The sequence below is a fragment of the Silurus aristotelis genome (assembly GCF_946808225.1).
Source record: "Silurus aristotelis genome assembly, chromosome: 9".
Lineage (NCBI taxonomy): Eukaryota > Metazoa > Chordata > Actinopteri > Siluriformes > Siluridae > Silurus > Silurus aristotelis.
The window spans coordinates 14,045,552-14,057,812 of NC_139582.1; positions in this window are offsets into that span (position 1 = coordinate 14,045,552).

A 12,261-nucleotide genomic window follows, 5' to 3' on the forward strand; every position below is an offset into this window, starting at 1 on the left:
GTGACAGTTATATTCTAAGCTAATACAGAAGTCTACTTGTTTTACATAATTCCACAACATTTAATGTAACTATAAATAGATAAAAACTAAGGCATGGTGTTCTTAAACAATTGTAATTGTAATGTAATTGTTACATGGTTGGTAAATTGTGCTCTACGATGAATTGCACACCTGAAGTTTATGCTGTTACTGTTACGCACGGACGAGGCGGAAAGCGGAGCTGTGCAAAACCAGGGTTTTAATGACAGAATGGAGTACAGTCAAATGAGCACTAACACAACCAGAACAGAAACCCGAAGCGAAGCGGCAAAAGCAAAAGGGCTAAAACGATAGTAGCGTGTCGATGGAGCAAGCAAACTGGCAGCAGAACGGGAAATCGTAGAGCTGACAGCTTGAGTCCATAAGGGCAATAACGGACGGTGTTGGTGGGAAGCGAAGCTGCTTATATGGGAGGGAGTCTGATAGTCTGACTGCACTGCTCTCCATGTGTGTGTGTGTGTGTGTGTGCGCCCGCGGACCTATCACAGCTCTGCCACTCTGTCACCAAACCTCATCAGTCCTCTACCAATCTCTCTCTCTCTGTCTCTTCCTCTCTCTGTCTCTTCCTCTCTCTCTCTCTCTTTCTCTTTCTCTCTCTCTAAAAGCCGTTATCTCCTTCTCCTCTTCTCTGTCTCAGCGAGGTGGTTATTTCACTGTGTGTGAAACTGTTAGCGACCTCAATCACCACCTCACCTTTCCTTCTAGCAGCCACACACACACACACACATAGTAAATTACCTGTCCTGACATATGGATAAACAAATAAATAAATCTGACAAGAAATACAATTAAGCATTAATGAATCTGTATATGAGAAGAAAAATATAAGAGAATAAAATAAAATAAAAATATAAAGTGTAGGATAAGTGTAATAGGAGCATGGGGCTGAGCTCTCCATCTCACTGTTGTGTTTGCTGTTGGGTTTATTATTGTTGTAAAATCGTTTGCTACAAATCACAGCTTTTACACAGTTGCGCGCGCGCGCACACACACACACACACACACACACACACACACACACACACACACACACACACACACCACATGGGTACACAGCTGTTTTATTGAGTTTAGATGATACGTTTATATTGTTCATTATTCTTTCCCATAAAGGTCACAGGAGCTTCGTCTCTTCTGGAGAGCTACAGTGTGGACCTATCAGCTCAACCGCCATGATGGAAATAAAAGATGGCTGCTGACACTACAAATAGACTGTCTGTGTGTGTGTGTGTGTGTGTGTGTGTGTGTGTGTGTGTGTGTGTGTGTGTGTGTGTGTGTGTGTGTGTGTGTGTGAGTGTGTGTGGTCATGTCCCTGATCACATAGTTATGTACGAAACAGTGTGTAAGTGTCCATAACTGTCAGAGTGAAAAATATGAACAAACATATACCATAAATCGTTATTTATTCACTTTCATAGATGAGTGAATGAATTCACCAAACACAATCTATACACTTAACTTCCCAGCATGCCACACAGGACAGGAAGGGGTGGCGCTTATAGCAGACAGCTGTAGAGAACATTGATAATCTAAGGTGAGAATTAATAAAATTATTAAACCCACATGTAGCAAATGAGTTTATATTATTACGTTTTTGGTTTATATTATTTATTAAAAAAATATATATATAATCACTGTTTTGTTTTGTTTTTTATACAAATGACTTGTCATTTACAAACTTAAAGCCTAAAATATAAATGAACTTAGCTGTCAAGTTTTTGTCAGGTTTTTTTTTTATATATATATATAATGCACACTTCTTTTTACTCAGAAGCACACATTAATTGAAGAAATTAAATTAATTTTTAAATAATTAATAAAAGCTTAATTCAAGTATGATTTATAAAAAAAAGACAATGAAAATAACATTTAAATAGTGTGAAAGGTTTAATAAAAATAAACGTCATATTGCCATAAAATATAATTATTAATATGTTATTATTTATATGTTATTGTTTCTATATTAACAGCCAGTGGTGGGCAGTGGTGAGCAAGGACTTCTCTGCTGGCTTAAACAGAATCACTAACTTATGTTTTAGTATATTTTTGTCCAGCGGCTAGTGAGCCCAAGAGCGAAGAGCTCCTGGAGGTTGTAGAGAAGCATTTTGCTCCCAGCATCGCAACCTCCACGTTGGGGTATACTATTTTTCCCTGACCTGCACACTGAAGTATGCTGCCCCCTTAGCCCCAAAACTGCGGTGTACTCCAACATCATGGGGCTCAGGGGTCATGTTTATAGAGTCATGGTATGGGTTGAAGAGATGCTGACAGGCTATCTCTCCCTGGGTGTGGGATCCTCCCTTAAAGCCCTGACACTACCCACCAAGCTGCTGCGTACTACGTCAGTGGTGGTGGGTAAGGCATATGCCTCAGCAGGTCAGGCTGCTGAATGTCTGCACACCATGCCAGTGTTACAGGCATTCCAAGCCGACCTGCTGCGAAAGTTGGATGTGGGAAACATCATGAGCGGCCAGGTGCAAGTGCTCAGCCGTACGGTAGACTTGGCCCATCGAGCCACTAAGGAGACCACTGAGGCCCTTGGTCGGTCAATGGCCACCCTAACATCCACAGAGAGACATATGTGGCAGAAATGTCTGACAGGGACAAGGCCGTGCTGCTGGCCCTCAGGCCTTTTGGGCGACTACCTTAACTCGGTGGTCGAAAGGTTTCAGGAAACAATCGGCGGCATTCCAGCAGTATCTCCCATGTCTCCCTGCTCTCATGGGGCTGCACCCGTTGAGTATATAATCATAACCCAGCACCTCCCATCGGAAAGCGTGGAAACAGAGTGTCGCTGCATGCTCTCCCTCTGTAAGGGATCCGGCACGGTGCTCTGGTCCAAAGCCCCTTGAGTTGACAGATCTGAGAACTGTCATCTTCAATAAGAGGGCTTAGACGAAAGGGTCCTGACAGGACCATTTGGGGGTGGCCTTTCTCTTTGTCCATTACTCTCCGGCCCCCTCAGGGACTTGGTTTGTTAACCCTGCCACAAAATGTGTTTTAGGGCACGGCCAGCTCCAATAAGCTCCCTCCACGGCTTCCACCCGGCTTCGTTGCGGACCAGGAGGACTCGCCGCCCCAGTTCTATTCGTACCGAAGGTCAGTCTTGAGAGGCTGATATCTGACAGCCTGGGAAGCTCTGGCAGACATGTCTTGTTGGGTCCTGCGCACTGTAGAGCGAGGATATATGATCCAGTTTGGGTCTCATCTGCCTCGTTTTAACGGGCTCTGTCCCACTCTGGTAGGAACCAAGCAGGCTCTGGTCATGGAACAGGAAGTAGATACTCTCCATCCAGGCCACCAAGGTGGTCCCAGCAGACAAAGACCAGGTTCTACAGCTGGTACTTCTTAATTACCAAAAAGGATCTACATCAGCTGAACCGCTCTTTAATGAGACTCTGGTTTAAAATGCTGACCCTCAAGTAGGTCGTGTCTCAGATCAGATCCGAGGACTGGTTTGTCACGGTAGATCTAAAGGATGCGAACTTTCACGTACCCGAGACCCCTTCTGTGGTGGCTTAGTACCCAAGGGGAATCCCCTCCATACAATCAAGGTCACGTGGTGATGCCTACATGTCTTAGATGTTTGGAGAGATCCCAGGTTCTTATCTTAAGGCCCCGTGCTGGGGGTCCCCGGTCGTTGTGTAATGCTAGCGATGGATGCATCCCTTACAAGGTGGGCAGCAGTCATGAGTGGCCACTCCACACAAGGTTTATTGGAGAGGCCCCATCTACTATGGCACATCAATTGCCTTAAGAAGCTGGCTGTGCTTCTGCTGGGAGTCCCCGGTCATCGTGTAATGCTAGCGATGGATGCATCCCTTACGAGGTGGGCAGCAGTCATGAGTGGCCACTCCGCACAAGGTTTATTGGAGAGGCCCCATCTACTATGGCACATCAATTGCCTTAAGATGCTGGCTGTGCTTCTGGCTCTGAAGCGTTTCCTCCCTGGTCCTCAGAGGCCATAACGTGTTGATCCACTCGGATTCACGCCCCCTGTATAGGTTGGCGTGCAAGATCCTCCTGTGGGCCCAGGGGAAGATCCGCTCCCTGAGAGCAGCTTATATCCCAGGCCAGTTAAATGAAGCAGCAGACACCCTGTCGAGACAGGGGTCGAGACCCGGGGCATGGCGACTCCACCCTAATGTGGTGGAGCAGATTTTCTGCTCCAAATCTGATTCACTGCCCGCTTAGTTCAGTGCTGGAGTTCCTGCAGGAACAGTTCACAAAAGGGTTGGCTCCTTAAAGTCTACGAGTCTGCTGTTTCCGCGTATCACACCCCCACGGCAGGGCATTGATTGGGTAGAGACCCGCTCCTGATGTGTTTTCTCTGTGGCACCCAGCTGAGGCTGGGTGAGGAGAGTGCCTGGGTGGGACCTGGCCATTGTGCTGGAGGCTCTGAGACCTCTTTGAGCCATTGGCCAAGGCTTCATGGAGGCACCTTTTAGTTAAGACTAGGTTTTTGCTGGCTATCTGCTCTCTAAGGAGAGTAGATGATTTACAGGCCCTCTCTGTGGCCCTCTCTGTGGCCCCCTCTTTACTGGAGTTCACTCCAGGAATGGCCAGGGCCTTTCTGCACCCTATTGCGGGTTATGTCCCACAACCTGGCATTCAATCCTCCTCCATTTCAGACCCTAGGCCAAGAGAATCTGAACCGGCTATGCCCAGTCCGAGCACTGGACTGCTATGTCCACAGGACAAGTCATTGCAGGAAGTCGGAACTCTGCAGCCCTCTGAGGAGAAGCCTCCCTGCTCACAAGCAGACTTTTAGCGTCGATAATACGTCTTCCTACCTCCCTGCGGGGTCAGATCGCACTTGACCTGGAGTGTGGCAGCCTCTAAGGCTTGGTACTCTGAAGTGTCCCCCCAAGACCTCTGCGACACTGCAGGCTGGTCCACCCTGCTGACCTTTTTCAGGTTTTATAACCTTGACCCCTGTGCCACTCCTGGCACGTCTGTCCTTCAACGTAGCTGTGCCAACTCACACTAGTCAGGGACTGATCAGTGTGGCGGTATTGGACTCTCGTTCCCAAAGTGTTGTGACGCAGCTTGAGTCCCTGAAAGAGAACGTCTCTAGGTTACGTATGTAACCCTAGACACTGCGTCTCTATGCCACACTCCATGTGCGTTTTATAGCTTCCTGGTCATGACGTCACCCTACCGGTGGACTAGGGACTAGGGAAAAGAATACTGTATTTACCAAGGTCAGACACCACAGAACAGTGTGTGGGAGAGAACAACATGACTTGCCTGTGTTAGTGATATTTACCTTTAGAGTGTATAGGTTATCATGGTTAATAATAAGCATACGACAACTAATCATATAAAGATAATCACGTAAAAAATCTTTATTGTATGCATCTATAAAATAATATAAGTAAAGCAATACAGTTAGCAAAAGCACAAGCTAGTTTTCTAGTAAACCATATAGACTAGCATTAGCTTGGTTGTGTGTATTTATGTCAGTGCATACTGTTACAGTCGCCATACAGTTCAAAGTTAACCCTATCTCACTAGAAGCAGCTTTGCGAGTGTTCTTACATACAGGGTTGGGCAAAGATACATAAAAATGTATTTTTAAATAAAATATCAAATACCTTAACTTGAAGTGTATCAACACCATGTATCAAAATAAACTACTGTATTTGTGTAGTTTAAAATACTAAAAAATACTTTTACAATAGAGCTTAACATTTCTTTGAAACCTTCCATCAATTGGCCTATTTGATCTATCCTTAACCATTACACTGCCTTAGTTGATTAAGAAAACAATGTTTGATAGCAACAGATTTTCTCTGGTCAAGCCTTGCAATAAATATGACATATACAACCAGTTAACCAGATCAAATATTCACATACATAATCCTTGTGATCTCCCAGATGAAGGTTAGTTTCTAACTAATTAATCATTTGATTGTTATTCATAAATATAATAATATATTATGTGTTAGGCAGTCATTTATGCAATGGTAATGCAAAATCATGATCCTACCAAACAGCTACTTCATTTAGTGATCAATCACTGGACGCCAATTTGAAAGCTGGCAAACTGCATGTTTCTTACCTTCACCACCTTCTTCCATATGGATCAATTTTCTGTTCTGATCTCAACAAGTCTGGGCAACTGCTCAGTAGGCACCAATCAGTGGCCACATTATTATGATGTTATCATGTAGATTCATACAAAGTATTTTACAGTATTTAAAAACTTTAAAAATACTAAACACAAAAGTATTTTGATACAAAATATTAAGCCATTTTCATCAACCCTATCAAATTACAAAATCCAACATAAATACTGCCCATCCCTGCTTACATATCTGATTGACATCACTGATGTTCATATCACAATCACGTAACGAATAAACGTAATGAATAAAACGTTATGCAGACACAGCACTGAATATAACTCAGAAGTGTTTGTGCAAGAAGCTCATTGTCAGGGAGCCACCAGCCAAGCCCCACTCCTACACACAGCACACTCACACAGCCTCGCCCTACTACTAATGACCTGTCTCCAATCCTCTCTCCCCTTTATAAGAGGCCCAGTTCCACTCCCTCATCATTCGATCTACAGTTCACAATAAAGTGTATAACCATACTTCAGTTTCCGACTCTTGGTGTGACATTTAGTTAAACAGTAAACACTGTCACAACACAGCGTTACATAAATTCTGATGCAGATAATAAATGATCCAGGTGACAGTGAGGAGATGTCATTTAAGAGAAAACTGAAGACTATAAAAAAACTTTATTTTCGGCTTCTCCCGTTAGGGGTCGCCACAGCGGATCCTCCGCACGTTTGATTTGGCACATGTTTTACGCTGGATGCCCTTCCTAACGCAACCCTCCCCAATTTATCCGGGCTTGGGACCGGCACTAAGAGTGGCTGGGGATGGTTCCCTGACCGGGAATCGAACCCGGGTCGCAGCGGTGGGAGCAGTTCAGAAAACTGAAGACTATATGGACTATAAAAGTGTGATTTGGGAAAGAAGGATAATAAATGATTAGAGTGTTTAGAGGAGTAAAAACATGCAGTATTGAATACTGAATGTGTGTTTAGGAGTGTGAGCAGAGTGTGAATACATGACACAGGACAGTGATCATGGTTACAGCAGTAGTTCATAGATGCAACTTTTCAATCCAGGTGTGTGTGTGTGTGTGTGTGTGTGTGTGTGTGTGTGTGTGTTTGTGTGTGTGTGTGTGTGTGTGTGTGTGTGTGTGTGTGTGTGTGTGTGTTGGGTCAGGGGGGGTCAAGCTTTACTTGCTGACTCGAAGGCAGAGTCTTGTGGAAGAAACAGGTGATATCCCTAAATGAGTAAAAGTCATGTGCTATGTGATATTCTCTTTATGCATATATATCAGTGGTGGGCTGTTAGGGCCAGCAAAGCCCTCTCTACTGGCCTAAACTCTATCAGAAGCACTAAGCTACATTTACAACCTAAATTCTAATATTTGTTTCATAAATTGTATTAATTTATTCCCAACAGTTTATTCGCTTCATTTTGTAGTGTTTCTCTTGGCTGCACTGCTTCCAGTACGTGTATGTGCCCAGGGCCTTCAAAGTCTGTACTGCTGGCCTTTTTACCATAGACTAAAGAAATAGCTCTGTTTCTTTAACAAATCAGATTTCAAATTCACCTCACAGGGCTATTAGCTAGCCCAGAATAGCGTTTTTCTGTCCTCTGATTGGTTGGTCAGAGGGAAACTGTTACAGCCAAGTTCGACTGGCAAAACACGTGTGTAGCGCTCTGCACACATTAATACATCTGAGTTAGACATTTTTATGCCTACGGAGGAAAACAAATTGATTTGGTTTCAGACATACTTAAAAAACAAAATTCAAGAAAAGATAGACATTGTGAGGAGAGGTTGGCCAACCGCCCGAAGATAGCTAGCTTGTCTCAGCCCATTCACCAATTTCAGTACAGTGCCTACCAGCCGTACCACTGGATTACAGCCTCTGAGGAGTGTTGCAAATTATGAGTATGCATCGCTGGTGAGTAGGTTGTATTTTATTTAAATTTTTTATGTAGTTTAGTTTGATTCTGAACTGCTCCAGATGATGTAGGTGGCACAGTTGCGGTTGTAATGTAGAGGTTTGGAGCTTGCTTTAGTTAAATTATATTCACCCTCGATATGCGAAATGCCTCTCTCTCTGTAATGCCACGCATTGTTATATTGCGTTTTTGTATATTATTGATGGTTTCTATAATTGCGACGTGATAGTTATGGTATTAAGAGGTGGATTAAGTCGGGTAAGTACCCAATGATTGATTATATATATATATATATATTACATTGCATTCTCTACAGGTTAGAAGGTGTTTTGTATTAAACACCTGTGTGTGTGTGTGTGTGTGTGTGTGTGTGTGTGTGTGTGTGTGTGTGTGTGTGTGTGTGTGTGTGTGTTTGTGTCTTATCATGTATGATGCAAAAGTTCCCTTAAATACACTGTACCTGACAAATCATACTGTATTTATTTCAGTTCTGTTCTGACGGATGTTTTTGCTGACAGCCATCATGCACACACAAATACACACACATACACACACACACTTGCATACACACATGCTTCCACTTTGACTCAGGCATGAGGGATAGAATGCTAGTTCTCTACTCTACACCACTCTTTAATTATTTTTTAATGATGAGACCTTCACTCTCTCCCTGCAACTTTTTTGTCATCAGATATCAATGATTCATGCTGTTCCTAAAACTATACTCTAATATTCTGTATAGAAGATGATAATAGGAGAAGACTGCTGATTTAAATCACACACATGACTTTAAGCATAAAAAAACATAACTATATTGACAAAAAAAAAATAAATAACGAAGCAGAAATGAAACCATGGAAATAATAATAATAAAAAAACTTTGAAAAAATTAATAAAAATAATACCAATCATAAGTCATCAAGCAAACTAAATTGAAAATGATAAAAACAAGCACGTTTTCATATATTATATAATACAAAATAATAATATTTTATAATAAAACATATGCTTAGATTAATGTAGTGAAAAATGGGCTAAAAAAGTTGAGGATTTTTTATTTTTACCAGATCAGATTTTTGCTGTCAATTGTAAAACTATGTGTTAGGAAAGAAAACAAATCAAGTTTAGTTAAATTTAGTGATTGTTGGTTAAATAAAAAATGTACTTGTTTGAAAGTAAATTTGTTTTAGAGCCCAACAAAAGGTCCTCAGAAATTAAAAATATTATTGACTTTTAGAGCTTAGATTAGATTCAGTTTCATTATAATTGTGAAATTATCTGAAGTGCAGTATATACGGTGGTGGGCTAAAAGGGCCAGCAAGGCTTAAACTCTAGCAGAATCATTTACATACTCTTTATACATTTGGTTTGGTTGTGTTGATTCCAGTAATGTATGTTTATGTTAGAGATTCCAAACAAACATCAGCCATCTTGTGTTGTCAGGGTCAAATTCCAGATTTCAAAAATCAGATTTCAAGTTGGCAACACTGGGGTCATCTAGCAGGTGTCTAATAACCTCAGGTTTTATGTCCTTTGATTGGATGTTCACTAGAGCTAGAAACCACATCTGTACCAAGCTGTACAAGCTCAAATATATTTGTGTAGATTTAAGCTCTTTTTTTATTGCACAATGGATGAGATAAGGAGAAAAAATTGATTTAGTCACAGATATGCTCACATGGCCATTTTTAAGACAGACTTTTGCTGTATGCTGGACATTTTGAGGACAGGTCAGCCAAAACAGCTTTTTAAAGAACTAATTATACTTTTGCATTTTCTTTCCTGTAGAACAAAACAGAAACAAAAATAAACAGTTTGCCTTAATGTGGCTGGTGAACTCAAAAGGTACTACAGAAACTCATGGGAAACCCAGGGTGGACTGTAATTTTCTTATTTTATGAGGTTAATATTTATATTTCTGCTAGAGATTATGTATGTGGTGCAGCTGTGGCTACAGTGAAAGGAGACTTGTGAATTGTGTTAACTGGGTATCTTGCTTTTTTAATGGCTTTCATTTTCATAATGGCTTTCATTTTCATTTTTGTTGCATGAGGTTCATACTCACTGCATGAGATACACTTGTACATTGTCAGGAATTTTGTAGAATCAGAGTCATGTGTATGATTAACCAGCTTTTCCAAGCCAACATCATTAATTTTATATATATGGCAATTATGAAGCCTGTAGATGCAGTGGTCGGCCAAGGAAACCTAATGCAGCAGATTAAAGGCACATTATGCTTACTTCCCTTCAACATCGGAAAATGTCCCGCAGTGCTATCAGCACAGAATTGGCGGAAATCAGCAGGAAACAGGTACACACTTCTACTGTTTGTAGAAGTTTGGCCAAAAGTGATCTTCATACTAGAATTGTGGCCAAAAAGGCATACCTTTCGAATGGGCGCAAGGCTAAAGATGTTAACAATGCACGAAAACATAAGAACTTGGGTGCAGAAAAATAGCATCTGGTGCTCTGGACTGATGAGTCAAAATGTAAAATTTTTTGCCATAGCAGAAAACAATTTGTTTGTATGGTGGAGGTTCCTTGCAAGCTTAGGGCTGCATTTCTGCAAAAGGACTTGAAAATTTGGTCCAGATTAATGGTGTCCTAAGTGCAGATAAATACAGGAAAATATTTATCCATCATGCAATACTATCAGGGAGGCATCTGATTTGATCCAAATTTCACTCTGCAGCAGAAAATTGACTCCAACATACAGCCAGTGTCATTAAAAACTATCTACAGTGTAGAAAAAAAAGTGATGGTTTGGCCCCCACAGAGCCCTGATCTCAACTTCATTGAGTCTGTCCATGATTACTTGAAGAGACAAAATAATTTTAGCCAGCCTACATCCACAAAAGATCTGTGATTAGCTCTCCAAGATGTTTGGAGCAACCTACCTGTGAGGTCAGTTAAACACTGTGTATAAGAAGACCACAAACAGCAAAAAGGATCACATAGGGATCATGTAGTAACTAAAGCGCAAAATGTGCAAAGGAGCAAGTAGAGGGAAAGTAGCACAGTAGTTGGCAAGAGCCAACAGCATTAATAAATGTACAGTACAGGTGTTTTTTTTTTTTATTAACATAGATCAGATCATACTTAAAAAAAATGTAGTCCTTACTTATAGAACATATAATTTAGTTGGCACAAAGTAACAAAGTGACTTTTTAATTGAGAATTTTTCATCCTTCATTCATTTTCTCCCGCTTATCTGTAATCCGGGTCGCGGGGGCAGCAGTCTAAGCAGGCCCCCGCCTTCGACTGCTGCCCAATCCTCACAGCACCGTCCCTTACGGTCCCTCTTGCAGGGGGTGAGCCCACGGGAAGGCGGCCCCACGTCACTCTGGACCTTGATATTTCCCTCGTAAGGGACCTAATTGGGAATTTGTTTATGTTAATTGTGTGTATATTGATGTGAGCATGCTTGGTGATTAATTATATGAATGAAGTTAGAGTTATTTTTATGAGTTTTTTTCTCTTGCAGCTGAATGCTGCAACTCTCTCCCTGCTAAATAAGGGATTTTTCAATAATATGTTTTTGCTGAGGGAAATGTCAGCTTGAGAAAATAAAAACAGTTGTTATTAGTAAGGTCAGTTGTAGTCACGTCCTCCTCCATCACTCTACCATTTGCACTTTTTTATCTTTTATATTATTTTATTATTTAATCATATTATTTATGACCTGAGGTCAGGCAGTGACCTTTAAACACAGTAAGGACACAGACACTGCTCTCAGGAAGTGCTGAATGAGCAAAGTAATATGTCACAAGCACACACACACACACACACACACACACATACACACGCACACAAAAATCACTTGGATCTTTATTACAGGCTCAGTATATGTGCCTATTAGCTGAGACGTGTACATTGTAAGACGTATGAATTCGATTGAAATGAATCAACCTCCTCTTTAAAATACATACAAAAATTATTTTTGAAATTTATGAAAAATTCATCAAGCATAAGTGCAATAAAAATTTAAATATAAGCTAAAGGAGCAGAAGCAGTACATAAAATATTTATGTGTATGGAAGTTTGTATTTAAAAATGAATCATATTTAACTTATTTGTGTTTGTCATTTTGTTTGTCTTGTTTTACAATTTTGCTTAATGCTGTGTAACATGAATTTCATATACAAACATGTATTACTGACTGTTATTATTATTATTATTATTATTATTATTATTATTATTATTATTATTATTATTATTA